The sequence below is a fragment of the Aethalodelphis obliquidens genome, unplaced genomic scaffold, assembly GCF_003676395.1.
Source record: "Aethalodelphis obliquidens isolate GAN/ISIS:26980383/991018 unplaced genomic scaffold, ASM367639v1 scaffold50, whole genome shotgun sequence".
NCBI lineage: Eukaryota > Metazoa > Chordata > Mammalia > Artiodactyla > Delphinidae > Aethalodelphis > Aethalodelphis obliquidens.
Genome location: NW_020837994.1, coordinates 6,219,924 through 6,240,752, shown reverse-complemented (window position 1 = coordinate 6,240,752; position 20,829 = coordinate 6,219,924). Strand labels below are relative to the sequence as shown.

The 20,829-nt window shown below is 49.2% G+C and overlaps 1 protein-coding gene across 1 annotated transcript in view; it reads left to right on the top strand.

The window, feature by feature from the left end:
- Positions 1-4,689: 4,689 nt before the first annotated feature.
- Positions 4,690-20,829, top strand: part of TENM4 (teneurin transmembrane protein 4) — a 742,958-nt gene continuing 726,818 nt past the window's right edge. The window contains exons 1-3 of the mRNA XM_027083511.1: positions 4,690-5,379; positions 11,198-11,241; positions 14,887-15,146. The gene's annotated coding sequence lies outside the window, so the exon portion shown is untranslated. The remainder of the gene's footprint in view (positions 5,380-11,197; positions 11,242-14,886; positions 15,147-20,829) is intronic.

Genomic DNA, 20,829 nt, shown 5'->3' with positions numbered 1-20,829 from the left:
TTTCCATCATACAGAAAGACAGCTCTCTGCGCAAACTGTCAGAGAATAACACCTAGCCTCACCTCTTGGTTTTTAAAAATGGGGTTGTGCTGGGAAAGGCACTGGCCTGGGAATTCTGAGAACTGGGTTCCCATTCTGATTCTATTGAGCCGGAACCACATAAGCCTCAGTTTATTCACCCTCCCTCCCAAGTTATCTTGAGGATATGATGAGGTAACAAACCTTGGACGCCCCAGAGCCACACAGAAGGCTTTCCAAGAACGTCCCTGTTCTTCCTTTAGTTTTAGCCACTGCTCTTCCTCTCTGGGTCCCCATTCTTCCCTTGTAAACTTCAAATAACAGGATCCCAGCCAGGATGGATGCAAGGCTTGAGTGAATCAACAGATGTGGAGGGCCTTTCAAAAGGGGAAAGGGCTGTGCTGTGGAAGGTGTTATTATTAGTGGGTTGGGGAACCTAGCCACGTAGTAGATATTTCCATGAGATGAAAAATCACAGATGCTGAGGGAACCTAACCAGGGTACCATTTACAGCAACCTTTCCAAAGAATAAGAGCATCCTCTGGTCTGCACTTTTCTCTCTAATTGTGAACACTTGATGGTGCTTATCAGTGGGTATCCAAATCCTATGCAACCAGCTTGCGTAGTTGATGTAGTATCAGACAACAGGCACGAAGCATTGCCCCTTGCCCCACCTGCCTCCTTACTTGAAACACCTGCCTTCGAAACAATTTTACAGTAACTGCTGGACTATGAAAAGAAGTGTTTTTGCAAATAAATACATTTCCTAATTAAAACTTGCCCTTTAAAGAAGCACATTTTCTTGGCCCCATTATAGGTTTTCTTCTCCTTGTAACATATCACAGAATCAGTAAGGGCAATGCAAACATCTCTAATATATACAGTTTCAACAGCTCTAATAATGTATCTGCCTGCCTGAAACACCTTCTCCCCCTCTTCAGCCCAGCTGATAATTTCCCCTGATTTGTTAAATGCTCTCTTATTTCACTCTCAAAGATAAAGCTTAAAGGCAGTTAGTCTACAGTAGGAGTGGAAAGGGTGGATTGAAAAGGGATAAAGTGGAAGGCGGGGTCACAGCCGTCTTCCATTTTGTTAATGATGGATTTTTATTGTTTGTTATGAAAGTAATGAATGTTCATTGTGGGAAAGTTAGAAAGTTTCAAAAAAGCATGAAGAAGAATATATATTACCCATAACCCTATCACCCAGAGGCAACCATTGTTAATAATCGCCATGATTTTTTTTCAGATTTTTCTCCACGATGATTTTTATGTAGTTAACAGTTTTGAACTCTGCCTCTTAAAAAATTTACATGCTAACCTTGGCATTTTCCCATGGCATAAAAAACTCTGCAAAAGAGAAAAACTTTAGAGTGGCTGCATAATATTTCAACAAGGCTGTCCCCCAATTTACTTATCCTAGTTGATCATTTAGGCTGTTTCCATTTTTTCCCTTCATTACACATAATGTGCTACTACGATATCTAATCTGTGTTGTTGTTTTTTTTTTTTTCTGGTTAATACATAGGACTGGCCATTTGGAGAGTGTTAGGTTGAATTTTACAGCAGTGTAAAATGCTCTGTGGAACAGAGGAGCTGTATAGGAGAATCTCAAGCTAGCTGTAGTTAGATTACAAGATGGTAACAACTGACCTTACTTTTCTTTCTAAAACCTCCACTTCCTCCTGAATTTCTCTGGACGTCGAAGTGACTAGAGCCACCCTCCATCCAGGTACCCAAGCTTGAGAATTAGGAGTCACTTTGGATTTCTCCTTGCCCAGCCCATCCAACCAGGCACCAAAATCTGTTCGTTTTACAACCTCCATTTCTCTCAAATGTCCCCTCCCCTCTCCAACCTCACTGCAATTGCCTTAGTGTACTTAAATGACCTAAATGAGCATCTCCGGTCTTCCCAAGCTACTCCCTTTAACTCATGTCTCCACTGTGCTGTTAAGATCACCTTTTTCAAATACACTTAAAATCACTTGCCTCTTCTTACTAAAAGCCTTTAATAACTAATTTCTTGCTCCCCACACACCCAGCACCTGAGCTTTCAGGATGCATGAGATCCTCAGCTTCCTTGAGGCCCCTTCAAGAACCAACCCTACCTACTGCTCTAGACTCTACCCCAGGCATTCCCTTCACAGGCCAACTCCATGGCCTTAGTGAGTGTCTCATGCTTTTGTCCACGTCCTTGGACTGTTACCTTTACTTAAAAAACACCTCCCCTCCCTTCATGATCTAGCAAACTTTCTTGCCTTCAAAACTCAGCTTGAATGCCACCTCCTACAGGAAGTCTTCCTTTACCCACAAAAATTTGCTTGGGCATCCTTCTGTGCTCACACTCTGCCCATTTCTTAGGCAGAAACCCACCACACTGTGCCTCTCCTTGAAGGGTGGGGATTGGGCTTTGTTCATCTTTTTAACCAGTAAATACTTCAGTCAGGTATTTCCTAAAAAAAAAAGGATAGTGTCCTACATAACCACAGTAATTATCAAAACCAGGAACTTAACATTGATACAAACTGTTATCTAATCTACAGACCTTATTTTAATTTAACCAGCTGTCCCATTAATGTCCCAATCTAGGACCACATGTTGCATTTATCGCTATGACAACTAAACTGGTCCTTTAATCTGGAACTGTCTAGAGTCTTTGTCTTTCAAGACTTTGCTATTTTTGAAGAGTACATGACAGTTATTTCCCTGAATGGTCCTCAGTTTGCATTTGTCTGATGTATCTTCATGATTTGACTCAGGTTATTCATTTTTGGCAGGAATACCACAGAAGAGATGTGATGTCCCTCTCAGTGCATCACACATCAGGAGGCATATGATGTCTGTCTGCCATATTCCTAATGATGCTGACCTAGTAATTACTTGATTAAGGTGGATTGGCCAGATTTTTCAACTAGAAAGTTAATGTTTTCCCCTTTGAAGTTAATCAAAGATACTTTGAGACTATGCAGAATATCTTGTTTCTCATGATACTTTCATCTACTACTTTTATCATTTGGGCCTCTGCTTTCTCATTGGTCAAATGAGGTGCACAGAATGAAAAGTGAATTCCAAAATTTTCACTCTCAAGGATCCCTTTATTCCACCCCCTACTGCTCCATGGACCTCATATTTTGAAAGATTTTTGTCCACCAAACAAGTGGCATTTCTCAAGGTCTATGTGACTCATTTTCCTATTACACCTTTGTCACACATGTCTACGGCACTGTATACTCACCAAGGCAGGGCCCATTTGCCTCCCTACTGGATGCCAAGAGCCAGTCAGAGTGCCAACCACAGAGTAAGTGGTCAACAGATTTTTGTCAAAGGACTGAATCTGACTGCCAATCCCAGCTTATTCCCAGCATTTGATGTCTGCAGTGAGGACACCAAGTTGATAAATATTATCCAAAGGCAGAGACTCGACATTTCAGTTAGTCTCAGAGGCTTTGTCACTGGTCAGTGTTCAGTGATCATGAACATTTTAAAAACAGATTGAACAAAGTGTGTGGAAATCTCTCACCCATTCCTCCCCTCATCCCTGACTTTCTGGAAAGCCTCAGTTAGATGTTGAAAGGGCGTTCCAGCTCCCCAAGTTTATACTGTAATCTCTGATGCCTCTGTAATCAGTGGATGGCTACTGGCTAGACAGTATCCTGACCACACAATCCAGATTTTAAAATATCCTCGACCTTGTTTCACATTTTTATGACATTAGCATTGTCACACTTCCTCCTTCATTAAGCGCTGGAGATCATGGAGATATAATGTAGCGGAAGATCATGAAGGGAGTTTTAAAAAGGGATGGGAGGGAAGGAAACTAACATTAATGGAGTATCTCCTGTATGTCCAGAGCTTTCTTTCCTTTGTTCTCTCTTTTAATCCTCACCATAACCATCCATTTTACAGATGAGAAGACTGAGGCTGGATAAAGAGTAATGGCCTGCACGAAGTCATACAGTTAGCATGCAGCAGGGCTGGGGTGGGAATTTCTTCCCTAAGCCCCAGCAAGTTGCCACTGCACCAAGCTGCCTCTCCCATCATATAAAAATGCCCTTCTCTTGCATTGTGCTGGCGATCACGATCTAGACAGGCGAAGGACAGAAACCTCTTGGACCACATTCACTGCAGTTATTCTTTAAATGATTGTTATCGCGAGTCAGTAGCTGTTACCATGGCTCTGGGGAAGTTGTCCGAAGAAGGAGGGCCTTTCTTTGGGCGTCTTGCGTGCCTGAGGAAGGAACTCTGGTTCTCAGCTTTTTATTACCTCTGGCTGTGCTGAAGCAGCAAGGGCGAGAGAGACGTCCCTGCAAAAGTGTTGCGGGCGTGAAATAACAACAGGGAGTCGGCTGGGAGCGGGGCCACGCGCCCAAGAGAGACCCAGGGACAGGCGATGGGGGGAAGGAAAGGAGACCAGAAAACACTGCAGAGAGACGGGGGAGAAGGCCAAAGCGGGAGGAAATAGAACAAAGGGCAAGAGGAGAAGTCGAGAAAAGTTGGGACAAGGGAGGAGAAAGTTTGAGAAAGGGGGCGAGAGAGCAAGCGAGGACGGTGAAAGTAAAGAGGAGACCGAGAAAGTGAACTGAGAGAACTCGGAGAATTCGAGAACGAAAAGGAAATAGGAAGGAGAGAAGACGGAGAACGAAGCGGAGAGAAAAGAGGGAAGGGGAGAGGGGAAGACGTCAGAAAGAACAGACAGACTGGGCTGGCCGAGAGGCGGGTGAGTGGCCCCGGGAGGACGCGCATCACCTGCGTGGCGCCCCCCGGTGCAGTGGTGCGGTCCTGCTCCCTTCGTCTGTGAGCCGCGGCTCGCCCAGCCTCCTAGGATTGGCTCCAGCCTCCCATTCATGTAACCTGCGTGTGCGTGTACGTGTGTGTGTGAGTGTGTGTGGTGTGTGTCTCGCTCGCCCTCTCCGTCTGTGTGTAGAGAGCGAGGGTTGGGGACGGAGGCAGGCAGGCGAGCAGGCAGGGAGGGGAAGAAGAGGAGGGAAGCTATTAAACACACACACACTCACACCCGCGCGCGCGCACACACCCGCCCCAACCCCCCAGAAGCCTCGGGATTGCAGCTGTTTCATGTGGGGCAGCAGTGCTGGTAGGGACGCCGGCCGGGAGCGGCCGGGAGCCGGAGCCAGGAGTGCGCGCGGGGCTGGAGACTTGCTGGGGCTTCGCTCCCTGCGGGAGCTATTGTTGGTCTCGCTGGAGCTGAGCGCAGAGCCGGGACCTGCTCCTTCCTGGGCGTCCTGCTCGGGCACGCGGAGCCGAGGAGCCTCGCCGCCGAGAGCGAGAGGAGCCACCGGCGCGGCGCCTTGCCTCTCTGCCGCCCTCCTCCCCGCTTCTCCGGCGGTGGCAGCCTACAGCCACGGTAAGGCGGCGCGATCCGTTCTACGGAAAAGCGCCTTTGGGGACCGCGGCGGCGCCTCGCCCGCTCTCAATACTCTCTGCGCTCGTTAGCTGGGGCAGGGTCGGAGCAGCTCGCGAGGATGCCCAGGGTTCTGGGAGAGGCTCGCCCGCTCCCCCGGCCCGCACCGGGGGAGGCAGGGGGGACGGCAGGGGCGCGGGTTGCCGGTGAGGCGAGTCGGTCTGGAGCCCCGAGCCTCTACCGCGCAGCCCCCGGAGCTTGCCGCGGACTGGAGCCTGGGAGCCAGGGCTAGGGGAGAGCAGGGAGGTGGGCGCGGGCCGAGGTTCGTCGGCCTCGCCCGGATCCCCTTCCCCACCCTGGCCCCAGCGCCCGCAGCCACTCTGCAGAACCGCCCGCCCCAGGGCCTCGGCGGGCGCTGGAGGAGCCCGCGAGGCGGCGCCGGGCTCCGGGGCTGCAGCCTGCCTTGAGGGGCAAGCGCCGGCTGCGGCGGCCCCGCACGCGCTGCGGTTGGAGGGAAGAACTGGGAGAAGCGACCCCAGCCTCGCGCCCTCTGCAGCCGGCGCGGCGCTCCTCTCTCCTAGCCTGCCGCGGTGTCCACCTTCCCCTCGGAGCGAGTTGAGGCTGCAGCCGCCGGGTGGACACGCGGAACGCTCGTGTGTGTGTATGTGTGAGAGAGAGAGAGAGGGAGAGAGAGAGATCGCTTGTACCCCCAGCTTCGGGGAAATGTGCTCTGGAATGAAATGTGATCACCGAGCTCCTTAGTCATTTTCTTCGCGATTTAAATATGCAGTTTTTATACTGGAGGAGCAGACGGGAAGGTGGTCTCGAGGAGAGTGTGTGTGTGTGTGTGTGTGTGTGTGTGTGTGTGTGTGTGTACACGCAACCAGGGAATCACAGTCAACTACTGGGGCAAGGGGAGGTTCAACTGGTGAGTCCTCGTTAGCTGGGCAGTAGGGTGGGCTTTGCTGGCCGCTGCCCTCCCTTCTCTGCCCTGCCTACGCCTAGGCGAGGTTTGAAAGTACTGGAAATTCAACTGCGTGGTCTCTAACTTTGGAAACTGGCTCCCCTTTCAGGGCGAGACGTTAAAGTGATTTGTGCACCCTGGTCCATGTGGACGAGGGTATTATTACTCAGGTGGCTTACGGATCCCTCTTCAGAATCGCGGCAATCCCCCGCCCGGTCCCTCACCCCCTCCTACCGCCAGCCCTGGCGAGGTTTGTAGAGATGCAGCTATCTGTAAGCCACCAATGCGGCGAAAGCGGCGCGGAGAGACAGCCTGGGTTTTGCCGGGTCCTGCTTGCAGTCTTGGTATTTGACTAGACCACGAGATCGCTGCGCTACTTTTGGAAGGCGGCTGCGGGGCACACTCGGGATTCGAGCGCCGGGCTGAAAGGGTGCTCATGTGCTGAGCTGTGCGGCCGCGCACGCCGGGAGATCTGCCAAATGGCATCGCGGGCAATTACATAAACTGCCTCAGTGATTACCGGGAACCGTGATGCGAGCCCCCTGTTCGCGAAAGACAAGCCCGAAAGTTTGCCTGCTTGAGGAATGTAAGTACCGGGGCGCTCCTATCCCGGGACCAGACAAGGGAGCCGCCTCGCCACTCCTGCCACGGGCGTTGGGTGCTGATGCTGCTGTCCCTAAAGGACCGGAGATCGAGGCAGGGACTGGGAAAAGGATCTGGGATTGATCAGAGAGAAAAAGCCGGTCAGAACTCAGGATCCATTGAGTTTACAGGGCCCAAGCCTCCCCTTGGGGGTGTTGGGAGGCCTTCCAGGGAATGCTGTATGAGGAAACTGGCTTTGTGTCCTGGGGAACCCCAAAGGCCCTTTTCTCTGCTTCTCCGAGCGCCTCCTCCCCATCTGCCACACGCAGTTCCCTTCATGTTTAGAAACCTGCCCGCTATGCCTGGTCCCCCGCGCCCCCCGAGATGCCAAGCATCCCAGCAATGCAGGCCCACTCTGGCGCGGGGTTCGGAGGGAGAGTGCTGGCCTCTGCCAGAGCCCGCCACCACCAGGTACCTATTCCTGGTTTCCTGGGCTAGGCCGGCTTTGATGGAATGGGGACGGGTGCCGAGTATGGCTTCCGTCCCCCTCGCTTCTCTGCTACGCGGACAGCAATTTGCTTCTGTTTTGTTTATTCTCCACATCTCGCTGCTGCCCTTTGCCGCCTGCAGCACATTGATGGTCTTTGATAGAGAAACCATAGTAGAGTGTTTTTAAATCTTATTTTTCGCCCATAGCGGGATAAGCAGCCCCAGACCTGCCAGTGCCCTGCAGATCGCTGAAGCCAGGGGCACAGTGGCCCTGAGCTCCCTCCTCCCGCAGGCGGGGGGTGGGGGCGTGCACGGGTGGGGAATTTTTGTTTTTGCCCCATTCCATCTTCCGGAAACCTCGGATCCCCTCCCCCCCGCCCCCCGCCGAAATCTCGGGTCTGTCTGAGTGTGTTCCGCGCTGTAAAATAAATCCTCCCTCCCGCAGACCTGTGGGGCCGTTCGGATTTCCTGCCACTGCCAGGATCCTTAACAATGCGATTGCAAAGCTCTTGCTCGGCTGGGAAAAATCCCCAGGTGCCGGCCGGCCTCGCCTTGACCTTGCTGAAGGCGCCTTTAACCCGGCTGCCTGCCGGGCTGGGGCCGGGCCGCGGGGGTCCGGGAAGGTGGAGGGCGCCCTGGAGGGGCTGGGTTCGCTCCCGGGGCAGGACGGGAATCGGGTCGCGGCGGGGCGGCCGCGGGGAGGCTATGGGGCTCCGCAGCAACCTGTTTCCCTGCGCTTAGGGGCGGCGCACTCCCGCCCCTCGCCTCGGCGCTGGCCCCGCGCTACCCTCCTCCCTGCCGCCCTCAGGCAGCCTCCGGGGGTCCACGGTGGGCTGCGCGGGTCGAGGCCCAGTCGCGCACCCCAGACGCCTGCCCGTGCTCCCCGGCTTGAGGCTCCTCAGCGAGCCGAGCCGCAGTCCGCGCGAGCTGGGCCGCTGGGTGGGCGGGGCCGGGGCGGGAAACCCGAGCCGAGACCGCCGCGTTCCAGGCCAAGTTCCAGCCCGCGGCGCGGAGTGCAGGCGGCGCGTCCCTCCCCTTTCCTCGCCCGGCCCTCCACCCTCACCACCCCCGGCGCGCTCCCGGCGCCCTGCCGCTCAGCTTTGCCGGGAGCTCTCTTCGCCAAAGTTACAAGAGATGTTTTCACAGGTGGTGGCAGTGGAAGCGCGCGCGCGCTCGAGTGTGTGTTCGCGCGCGCGCCTGGGAGGGGAGGTGCGCGGCGAGGCCAGTCATCTGGCAAAGGAGATTCCTCTCTTTGTAGGCGTTAGAAGGGCGCGTTGAGAAGCAATGTTTTCTCTGGTGACGGTGAGGATGGGAAGTCCTTTCACCTGGTGGAATTGGACCCGTCGGAGCTGACTTTCCTGAGGTGAATGTGTGTCTCCTCTCGGCCCTGCTTTGCGAATGTTTGGATATTTGGACGTCCCCACGTTCTTCAGGACTTAGGATGGAGACGTTCATATAGTTTTAGGGGACTAATTCAGGGAAGGTTTTGTTCCTACCACGTGTCTTTGAGTGGGGGCAGTGTGCAGGCTGGTGTGTGAGTTCGCCATCTTCTGTGGTGGGGAAGTTGTCAGGGACGGAGAGGTTCAGTTTTCTAGAGAGGTCTCTTGGATTCATCTGTCAGCCTGCTAGTATCAAGGCCTCTCTTTTGGGGCGGAAGGGGGGTGGAATGGGGGCAGTAGGCCAGTGAATCACCCTGATGGACTGTGGGGGAAACGGGATCAGCCTTGCTCAGTGCGGGGGCCCAGGGGGCAGAATCAAGGCTCAGCCTTAAAAAGAACCATCAGAAGACAGTTCTAGAAGCGAATGGAACGATCTGGAATACGAGGTAGTGAACTCCGTAGAAACGGGTGTTGCAGTAGAAGGCTGGGTATTGTAAGGGTGGGTGATTCGGATCTCCAAAGGCTCTCTTCCAATAGATCTGACTCTAGGTCGTAGAATCTCCTCAACCCTCTCTGGTTTTGTGGCAGTAAATTGATAGGATGTGACTTTAACCCCTTAATTTTCTGGAGGGGAGTCATGACTCTGTGGCCTTAGGCAAATTACCTTTGGAACTTCAGTTCTCTTGCTTGTAAAATAGGAAGATATTGTCTGGTTTACAACACTGTAAGGATTAAGGTCCATAAAACCTCTGACATGCTGCAGGCCATTCACAGATGGTCATTCCCTCCCACCTCCTTCATCCCTTTGGAACACTGTGCGTTTGAGGGTGGGGAATGGGCAGGGAACTCGACAGCCCCAGAAGAACCAGCAATATTGCATCCACAGTCTATTTAAAAACAGCTCAAATGCTTGAAACCAAAATATCTTCTCTTTTCTTAGAAAAGTCATTTCCAGTTTTGTTAGAATTTCTCCCTCATTGAGTCCTTTTTTTTCTGACAGAATTACATCGTTGTGCAGGTTGACATGTTGCGTAACCTGATATTTCCAGATCAAAAATTACAAATATGGGAAAGAAGGTGATTAAGAATTCAAGATACTGTTGGGCAACACAAGCAAGGGACTCAGTTTGAGATGCCTGCTCACTCTTTAAATGTCATAGTTTGAAGGAAAATGAAACCTACTAAGCGCACAGTACAATCCTCACCTGGGTACTTAGCTGCCGGTATAGTTCTAATGAACGGCTGCTCTACCTGGACCCCAACCCTCCTGCTGTTCCTGTCCCAATACATTCTCCCACGTCCAGAAATGTAAAACATAAAACATAAGAACAATGGGATTTAAATCACTTCCTTGCAGGTTTGATTCCAAGAGCCTAGCAGGGTAAATCAACGTCAATTTCAGGGCCAATTTTTTTTTTTTTTAGCTGCGTTCTTACATGGTCTATCAGCCTGGCTTTTTGTAACTGAAAACTAAATCGCTCCATCTTTACTGTGCGCTGACAGACTGCTATGGGGGCCACTTTGAAAGTGACACATGCCCCAGTTCCCAGGGAACCAAGCATGCGTGGATCCCTGAATTTATAGTTTTCCATAAGGAAGGCTTCTAATGAAACTGTAAATGTAGAGGCTTAGTCTTCTGTAGGTTATATATTTTTACTTTGTCACAGTTATTTTCCTGACTTTTATTGTCTTTATTCTAATTACCAAAGCAATACATGTTCACTGTAGCAAAGTAAGACAATATAGAGAAAAGCAAAAAGAAAATGTTTCACCACATTTTGGGTTGTACCTTCTCTTTCTGACTGTAGAAAAAAGTGAGATCATAGTTACAATATTTTGAATGTTTATTTTCCTTTAATGATAAAGCTTTCCATGTTATAACTTTTCCCCCAATGGCAACATTTTTAATGGCTACGTAGAACCCCAGTGCTTTAACATGGCATAATTTAGTTGAACAGTACCCAAATTTTGACTTTTCGTTTATTTTTAGTTTTTTTCTTATTATCACAAAGCAGCAGTAATTATTCTTGTACACCCTGTGTAATTTTAGTATTTCCTTAAGATAAATCCCTAGAAAGTGGGATTGTAGGGTCAGAGGCATATGCCATGGTGAGACTTCTTGTCACACATGAGAAGCAGGAGGGTCTACTGTGATTTCTACTTCATTTTTTTAACCAGACTATGACAGCTTACTTTGCAATCCCTCTTGGGAGCTTAGGTAGTAGAGGAAGGTAGGGGTGATAAACAAGCCTCAAGCAGGGGATTTGCATAACTTTGAGCTGTTCTGCTAAACCGTTAGGCAAATCTTTTTTCCAAGAACATTTTTCTTCGAATGAGTCTTCACTCTCTGTAGCCCTTCAGCCAGCAATGGAGTTGAAATATGTAAATATGTGTCTCTGTATTGTAGGTGGGGCTGGCTCCCTGGTGAATGACAAACAGTTCCTCAGAGAAGTGAGTGTGTCTTTGCATTTGGATTCCCCCCTGCCTTTCTTTTCTTTCTTTCTTTTTTTTTTTTTTTTTTTTGGTTCAGAAGCCTTAGAAAAGCTTAGTAAGGAAGCCACCCCACAGTAAGCTTATCCACCCTCCTAACCCCACCCTACCCTACACAGCATTTATTGGGAAAGTCAGCCTAAATGTCTCACTTCATGATCCCTGGGTACAAAAAAAAAAAAAAAAAAAGCCTATATTGCTGTTTCCAAAGTGGTAGTAATTGGGCTCTACTCTTGTCCCATCCTTGCCTGGGCCAGTTCAATCTGAGGGTGTGTTTGTCAGCCTTCCTCTTTCACGTGTCAGATTTCTGTGACCCAGAAAAGATTTGTTCCCTGTGGTTAGATGACTCGTCATCTGACAAAGGGTTCCGTGCAGCCAGTGGGGGAAGTCCTGTCCTCCCATTACCAAGGTGTCCCCAGGCTCAGCAGGAGACATCAGGAGTTCCTTTAGATGGGATGGAGAGGACACCTCAGCATTGTCTGATGGTGTGGTCACCATAAAGGAAACCCACTTTGCTGATCACAGACTCTGAATTCTGACAAGTGTTTAGATGCTGCCTTGATACTGATTCCACTCCAGTTTCACTAGGGAAGGTGAGAGAATAGTTTTGTTCTTTGTCACATTCCAAACCTCAAATCGGGGCTTTTCTTTCATTTGGAAAACAAAAAGGAAACGGGACATCAATGTAGCAGGATCTCAAGAGCAGGTGTTCCGTGTCCCCTCGTCCCTGTCCCCTGAGTCCTGCATTTGCTTTGCCAATGAGTGGTAGCCCTGTGGCCTGGGCCCACGGTAGGGAAAGCATATCAGATGCGATTGAGTATTCATTATAATTGTCAAGAACCCTAGGTTTTAAGGATGTTTGTCTCATAAAGACCCCATTTTCTTGCTGTGGAATGATTGTTGATTTCTAAAAGTCTGGTCTTTGAACTCTTTGAAAGTCAAACCAAAGAGTTGGAGCTAATACTTATGGCTCCGGTAAAACACTTGCCCATTCCTGGAATCAGTTTCCCTCTCTAGAAAATTAGGTTGGGAGAGGAGAGTAGATTTGATGTTTTATTAGGTAGTGCTTCTCAAACTTTAAGATGAACACACCTTACCCAAGAATCTTGTTACAATGCAGGTTCTAATTCAGTAGGTCTATAGTAGGTCTGAAGATTCTTGGGGCCCAAGAATCTGCATTTCTGACAAGCTCCCAGGGGATGCTTTGCTGCTGGTCCATAGTCCAGCTTGGAGTAGCAAGGTTTCAAGCTGCTTCCTACTCTGACATTATTACAGAAAGTAATAATAGTGACCTCCAGATGTCAGGGGGAACGGTCTTATATTTATGGTTTGGTGTTGTAAAGGATGTGTCCGTTCTTGCCTTTGGGGCTTTGAGAATTGGCATCTTCATTTCCCCAGGCAGGGTGGGCAGGGACATTGTCAATCCTCTCATCCCGTGGTTGTCCAGGAAGTGGAAGGATGGGGCAGGAGCAAAACAGAGTGCCTTCTGTGTGTCAGGTAGCTGCTGTTCCGGGCCATGTTCTGGATGGGGAGACAAGCTCAGAAAGTTAAGCCATCCGCCCAGGGGCACACACCAAGGCCTAGCATTTGATCGTACACTTCTTGGCCCGAAAACCTTATTTTTCTTAGCGTGGCCACTTTGTAACTTTCTAGAATGCCACATGATTAAAACTGAGTGCTTAGCAAAGTGTTTCCCTTTAGAGGTGCTTTTACTGGGCCTACCTAAGAGTGGATCAAGACATTTAAAAATTCGCCTCATTATCATGCAAGCAATTAAAGCGCTTAAGAGCTTAAAAGCAATTTGTTCAAGTTGGTTAAATATCCGCCCTCCCCAGTCTTGTTTGTATTATTAATTTATTCATCAAACTGTGACATCAAAACCATGGTGAAGGTAAATTTCAGTATCTTCCGATTGGTGAAATCTTTCAAATAAAAGGACTTTGCACTGATGAGAGCCACAGTGGAAGGATCTGGTTCAGGATGAGTCAGAGAAACCAGCCTTTTACTAAATAAACCCAGCCCTGCTTTGGCCTCTGGATGAGTATTGGTCATTGAAACGTTTTATTAACGTGCAGTTATTCTGAGAACCAGTCAGCAGTGCAGCTCTTTGCACACATTAATTAGCTGATCTTCACATCACCCCCACACAGCAGATAAATAGCATTAACCCTGCATCTGAGAGAACAAACGGACACACAGCGATAAGGGTAGAAGAAGCAAACTCTTGCCTTTCAGGAAGGGTGATAGAGGTAGGTGACATTAGGGGACTCCATGAGTTTGTCACTTAATAAATACTCGGTGGTACACTAGGTAACTCTAGAGCTGTGCTGTACAAGGTGGTGGTCACTAGTCACAAGTTAAGTTAAATTTAATTAAAATTAAGTCACATTAATAATACATTTCCTCAGTTGCACTAGCCACATTTCAAGCACTCAAGAGAGGATAGTGACTCCCCTATCAGACAGCCCAGATACAGATCATTTCCATCATCGCAGAAAGTTCTTTTGGACATTGTTGGTCTAGAAGCTTGGGATAATCAAAGACTAAGGCAAAGGTCCTTGCCCTTCTGGAACTCTCATGTAAAATAGCCTAAAAGGATACCTGATATTGGACAGCCATTGTATAACCCAAGCTGTGGCTGGGTCCTTCTGGGTGGTGGGTAGGGACCCAACCCGTTGGAGCTCAGACTTCAGTTCAAATCCCTGTTCATCCACGTACGGGTTCTATGACTAGAGGTAGGTTATTTAAAGTCTCTGTGCCTCTTTGCAGGTTCATGCTACTATTTTTCGCTTACTAGCCAAGATTGTTTGAAAGACAATGTTAGATTCCGCAGAAGGTGCTGGGAGACAGGTATTCTCCTTTGCTACTGGTGGAAAGCAAATTAACATACGCTTTTAGGAAAGCAATTTGGCTGTAACTGTCAGTAGTCCTAGAAACACTTACTCCCCTTATCCCAGTATTCCAATTCTAGGAATCTCGCCAAAGAAAATAATCAGAGATGGGCAGAAAAGATGTAAGAATAAAAATGTTCATTGTAGTGTTATTTATAATGGTGAAAAAAGAAGAAAAACAATTGGACTGGACAAGTAAAATATGTCAGAGCCAAGCAGTGGGATATTATACAAAGATTAAATGTTGTTTCTGACATGTTTTTTGTGTCATGGGAAAATGCCACAATACAATTTATGTTTAGAAAAATACTGAACACTCTACTGTTAAATCCCAAATATATTTTTCAAAGCAGACATCTGTTGAAACAGGGCTGAAAAGAAATAGACAAAGTATTAAAGGTTGTAACCTGTGAATTAATAGAATTTTTGATGATTTTGAGAGAATCAGTTTAGCTTTTTCCCCTAAATTTTGTGTTTTATTTTATTTTACTTTTTTTTTTTTTTTTTAACTGAACTAACCTATAAAGTTTGACAACTGCGTGCCCCTCCCCCGGGGCCCTGTGCTCTCCCCTGTGCTGTGCGGTCAGGGACTCCCAGCTGTTCCTAATCTGCCCTTTCTAGCAGTTTGGAATTTCTGGCTTATCCTGTCTAGTGTTTGTCTGCCGTCAAGGCCTGGACGTGCTTCCTAGCATCCAACCTGAATTGCTCTTTACAGACCCTGAAGTCAGTTTCTACGGTGAGCGCTCCGAGGTGATTACGACTAAGCAGCCTGGAGTATTGGGGGAGAACATCAGCTTTGGAGCCCGAAAGAACTGGGTCAGACCCTGACCGTCACCTCCTGGCTGTGTGACCTCGGGCAACCCTTCTGGGCCTCAGAGTCCTCATCTGTGAAATCAGGAAAGCAGCGGAGCCCATCTCATATCACACGGCTGTGAGGATTAAGTGTTCATTCAGCAGAACACCTGGCACACACAGGTAAGTAATGACGCAGGTGACTTTGGGGCCATTGAGAACGTCAGCCACTTTGTCCCCCAGGATGCTCTCTGGAGGTTGGCAGGATCCCTACTTTCCTGATGAAGGAGTGTGGCATCTGGTGGTTGCAAGACTTGTCCCTGTCACGTGGGTTCGGGTTTGCAGAGCTGGGACTCAACCGATTCCTGGCTGATGCTGAGTCATGCGCCGTCTCCGGTACAGGCTGGCAAGCTCTGTTGCTGCCTGGGCCGTTTTCCTTTGTGTATTGGTTTCCCTGGGATGCACTTCATCCTAATCCGGTGTAAACCCCTCAACATTTCCCAGCCATACACTCGTCCCTCTCCAGGAATAAATAAAGTGGACATTCCTTTTATGCAGGTTGAATGATTATAGCAAAAAGATGCCTAACTAAAAAGTAGTCCTGATAGAGTGACAGAGGCAGGGATGCTCGGCCTAGAGACACTTTCCAGGAAGTATCCAGGACGCTGTGGTCCAGCTCACTGTTTGCCCTCTTGAAAGGTCTCCTCCCACACTTCCCCTCTTGGTAGCTTGAAAGAGACCCTGGATTTGTGGATGACCCCGCTGCCAATCCTGATACTTTATTGCTGTGGGACCTCGGCAAGTTACTTAATGTCTCGACGCCTTAGTTTCCTTATACATAAATTGGGAATAATAATGATTACTGGGTAAGTATGTTGAGAGGATTATCATGCAAGAATGTGGCAGTTTTGTGAGTCCTTGTCATTGTTGAATGAGCATCGTTATTTCCAGAGCCTTCAGAGTAACTTCTTGAGGGTCACCAGAGTCATGAGTTCTTTTTCCTCCACTACGGATGGTTCTCCCAGGTACTTCAGTTAAGTACTTTTTAAAGCCATGTAAGACAGTAGTCAGTGCCAATGGATTTTGGGTTGAATTCGCTGTTCGTCTCCTGGTAGCTGTATGAGTTCAAGTAAGTTACTTCTCTGAGCTTTCAGCATTCTTTTTTTTTCATTTATAAAATGGAAACTAGAAGTCTCTACCTCAAAGGGTTGGTGTGGGATTGGTGAAGCCTGTAGAGTGCCTCACAGGCAGCGTCTTCTGTGTGAATGGCAGCTCTTGGCATCGCTATTTTTCCTTCCTGTTATCTCCTCACCCACTCACCTCCTGGTCCTGTGATTCTTCCTTCCAGAGCCTTGACTGAACTGTCATCATAGTTCAGCGGTGGACATAGGTGTGCATGTGTGTGGGGGGGCAGTCTGGGTGCTTGGGAGGGTTCAAGGAAGCCTATTCAGGTTTTTGCAGGTCAGACTCTGAGAGGACCTCTGGCATCCCTGCCTTCTGAAAATGGAGGTGCCTGTAGAAGCGGAAAAACTATCCTGGTTCTGATTCCAGCTCTGTCCCTTTGCCACTCTGCACCAGCGTGGTCAGAATCATTCTCTACCTGCTTCTCTGAGCTGTCGGCAGGTGCTAGATTTCGAGTTCCAGCCTTGGCTGTACCTTAGCATCACCTGGGGACTCTTATCAATGACCAGCACCCCAGCCCCACCTCCGAGTGCCCTGTAACGGCTCTGGCTGGGACCCAGGCATCAGAGCTCTGCAGAGCTCCCCAGGTGATGCCAAGGTGTAGCCGAGACTGAGAAATGGTGCAGAGTGTAGAGCCTCGTGACATGTTTGTTTCCTCCCTTCTTCAAAGAAGTGTAAAATGATCCTGTGTTGAGGAATTTATGTATGAGGCAGGTGACCTAATTTATTTGAGCCGTGGGACTACAGATATAGCAATCAAGGCTTCTTTCCCACCCCTTCCCCGGGCCTTCTGGCAAACTGGGGCATCTTCAAGGGTTAGAAAAGTAGCCTTGTCTCCCAGCCTATCCTCTTGTTCCAACACAGTTATGTTGTGAGTGCTAGAAAAGGCCTAGCCCTCGCCTGGAGATGTTGTGATACTGCTTTGACCTGGTTTTGCTCCTTTTATGTTTGTTTCTGGGCAGAGCGCTATTAACTATTCATGCACAGCTCTCCACCCAGCCAGCGGGGCCTCAGGATTCCCTGGGTAGAAAAGGGAATGCCTGATGTGGTTCCACTTCCTGTAAAAGGCTAATGAGATGGAAGTAGCTCTTCAGGGTTGGTGCCAGAGTCCTGATATGGCCCAAAGGCTCGGAGACTCTGCACCTCTGGGTGGTTTGGGTGATTTTTACATCTTTTAGGTAATTAATATTTGCTTGAGAAATCCTCCTACTTGAGATCATCTCAAACCACACCCCACCCCCGTGCCCCAAGCTGGGAAAACATGCTGTGTTCTGGAGAGGGCCTTTGAAACTTAACATGCATGGGCACTGCCTGGGGGCTCTTCCAAGCATGGGTTCTGATTCAGTCAGCGGGAGCGTGGGCCTGAGACTCTGCATTTCTAATAAGCTCCCAGGAGATGCTGATGCTGTTTGTTGAAGGCCCACAGGTTCTAAAACCTTGATCTTCCTTCCTGCTCCCTCCTCCTTCTCATCTCCCCAAGTTCAGGACTACCATGCGTGGAGTATCAGAGTGAGTGCAGTCCATCAGATCTGCGTATCTCTTTGTCGTATTGTGGTGGCCTCAGTGGTGGAAGCTGCAGGGGGACACTAGACATAGTAAACACTGGCCATTTTCATAGTGTCACAGAAAGATTCCAGTTCCACGTACTACATTGTCCTCTTCAGGCTTCTTTCATGTCCTCAAACTAATTAAACCTCATGACACATTGTGGAATAGGTAGTTATTTTTATTGCTAGGATAAATATTACTTTGAAAATTTTATCACGTTTATCGTGTTTTTATTTCATGTGATTTTTTTTTTTTTCTGATTACACCAGTAGTACCTGTAAACAACAGAAAATTTTAGAAACCTACGATAACCCAGAGAACACATGAAAATGACCCATGACCCTGCCAGGTAGAGGTAGCTCCTCCCAGCCTTTTGGTTTTCTCTCCAATGTTGAGTCCACATATAATCCTACTCCCCCTCCCCCAACCTCCTCCCCCACCATTTGGAGCAGATTGTACAGATTATACTAAGGTTTTGCAACCTTAGTATGTCACATTTCCCCACGCCATTAAACCTTCTCTCCAAAATGACTTTAAATAGCGATGTAGTAGTCCGTCACAAGGATATGTCATTATTTGTTTAACCAAGTTCCTGTTGCTGTTTTCAGTTTCTTACCACTGTCAGTAATGCTGAGATCAACATTTTAATGTGCTTGTCTGTTTATTTCCTTCAGCCCAATTTCTTTACTTGAAATTGCTGGGTCAAAGAGTATGCAGCTTTTTTTTTTTTTTTTTTTTAAGGCTTTTGATATGTGATGCTAAATGGTCCCGGGGAAGGATTGAGCCCAGTTTAAATTCCCTCTTGTTTGCTAAGAGTTAGATCAAGGAAGTGATCATTGCTCACATTTTATGTGGGGAGCTGTCACTCACCAGCAGTGCCAGGGTATCACTGGAGACACCCAGAGCAGACGTGCCCCGCTGGCACCCCAGCTCCTGGCCAGTGTGTGTGGAATGGCATCCGTGCTCAGCGCGATGGTCATTGGGCTGTCAGGGTGACCAGGACCACAGTTTGCTTCCTGGATCTGTGAAGATGTCTGTATTTTTGAGGGAAGAGGGAAAGGGAGAAGAAAGCCACTAACACGGTGTCTCCCAAACTTTAGGCTCATAATCAAAATATATCCAGAGCCTGACCATTGCCACCACCTGCACTTTGGCCACCCTGGTCGGAGCCCCATCTCCTTGTACCTGGAGGACTGCATAGCTTCCCTCACTGGGCTGCTGCTTCTGTACTCACCCCCTTGCACTTCATTCTCAACACAGCAGCTAGAGTGATCCCATTAAGATGTGAATCAGAACGAGTCACCCCTCTATTCAAAACTCTGTAATGGCTCCCCGTTGGCCTTGGAGTAAAGGTCATAGTCCTTACATGACCTACAAAGGAGGTGGACTCCTCCAACGTGGAGGAGTCCATGCCAAGTCTCCCCGGCATCTCTGACCCCACCTCCTGCTCTGTTGGAACACTTCAGGCCCACTCCTGCCTCAAGGCTATGACTTCTGCCTGGAGTGTTCTTCCCCTGGACATCTGCATGGCTAGCTGCCCACCTCCAAGTCTTTGCTCCTCCATCACCTTCTCCTCAAGGCCCACCCTGACAATCCTGTTGCATTGGTGAACCCCCTTCCCTGCCCCTAGTTTTCCAGACCCCTCCTACCCTGCTGTGTATTTTCTTCTTTCCATTGGTGTTAAATACTATGCGTTACGACTTTTTTTTTTTTTTTTTTTTTTTTTGCGGTACGCAGGCCTCTCACTGTTGTGGCCTCTCCCGTTGCAGAGCACAGGCTCCGGACGCGCAGGCTCAGCGGCCATGGCTCACGGGCCCAGCCGCTCCGTGGCATGTGGGATCTTCCCGGACCGGGCACAAACCCGTGTCCCCTGCATCGGCAGGCGGACTCTCAACCACTGCGCCACCAGGGAAGCCCTGTGTTACGATTTTAACAAGATCACTCTGGCTGCTGTGTTAAGAATAATCCGGGCAGGACTGGGGGTCCAGTTCAAGGGCAGAACGTGCTCTATAATTTACTTCTTTGTTATGCGTATGGGCTGTGGACATCAATACAGGCCGCCCAGCTGAGAGCAGGCAGAGGCTCTTTATTCAGAGCCGGCTGTAACAAGGGAACCGGCCACCATCATGAGCCTCGGGTGAGACTCAAAGGCAGGCAGGGAAGTGGGGAAGGTTGACAGTGAAAACAGGGGAAGGCTTGAGCGCTGCTTTGATTGGAGGCTGTTGGCCTGAGGAAGCTGGGAGCGGGCCGTCTTCTGTGTTTGGTTTGGGAAGCATATTTGTCTTTTCTCATTGATCCTGATGTGGACGGGAGGAAAAATTAGGAAAGCTGGCAGGTTACTGACCAAGTCCTGACCATGGGGGGCTGGTTCCTGCAGAGCTTGGGGGATCAGATTTCTGTTTTCATATATGTCTGGCTGTTTTCCATTTGTCTGTTTAGCCTCTCGGGACCATGGTGCGTCTCCACGAGGCAGCCATCTTGGTGTTTTGTTCACTGAGGTAACCCCAGTGCCTAGAGAGTGTCTGCCACTCTCAAGAAGAGTCTCTCAATCTTTGCTGAATTCTGTGCTGCGTTTGGCCTACATGACCTCTTGAGTCCTCACAGCCCTCAAGCTGAGGTCTTGTTTTTCGCATTTTCCAGAGGAGGAAATGGGGCTCACAGAGGTTCGACCTCTTACCCAAGGTCACCCCCGCACCACCACCAGTGAGTCAGGGAGCCAGGGTTCCTGCCCAGATCTACCTGACCGTAAAGGAGATGTCCATCTGCAGGAGCTGTTCTGTAGTTAGTCCACGGGAAGTGGAGGGGTGGGGAGCTCGTCCACTCTCCTTTGTGGCAGGAGCAAGATACGCACCATCGGGCTTCCCTGGTGGTGCAGTGGTTGAGAGTCCACCTGCCGATGCAGGGGACACGGGTTCGTGCCCCGGTCTGGGAAGATCCCACATGCCGCGGAGCGGCTGGGCCCGTGAGCCATGGCCGCTGAGCCTGTGCGTCCGGAGCCTGTGCTCCGCAACGGGAGAGGCCACAACAGTGAGAGGCCCACATACCGCAAAAAAAAAAAAAGAAAAAGATACACACCATCTTCAGATGTCTCTGAATTTTCAGCTAAAACTTTTAATAGAAGATGTGCAGCCTCTCC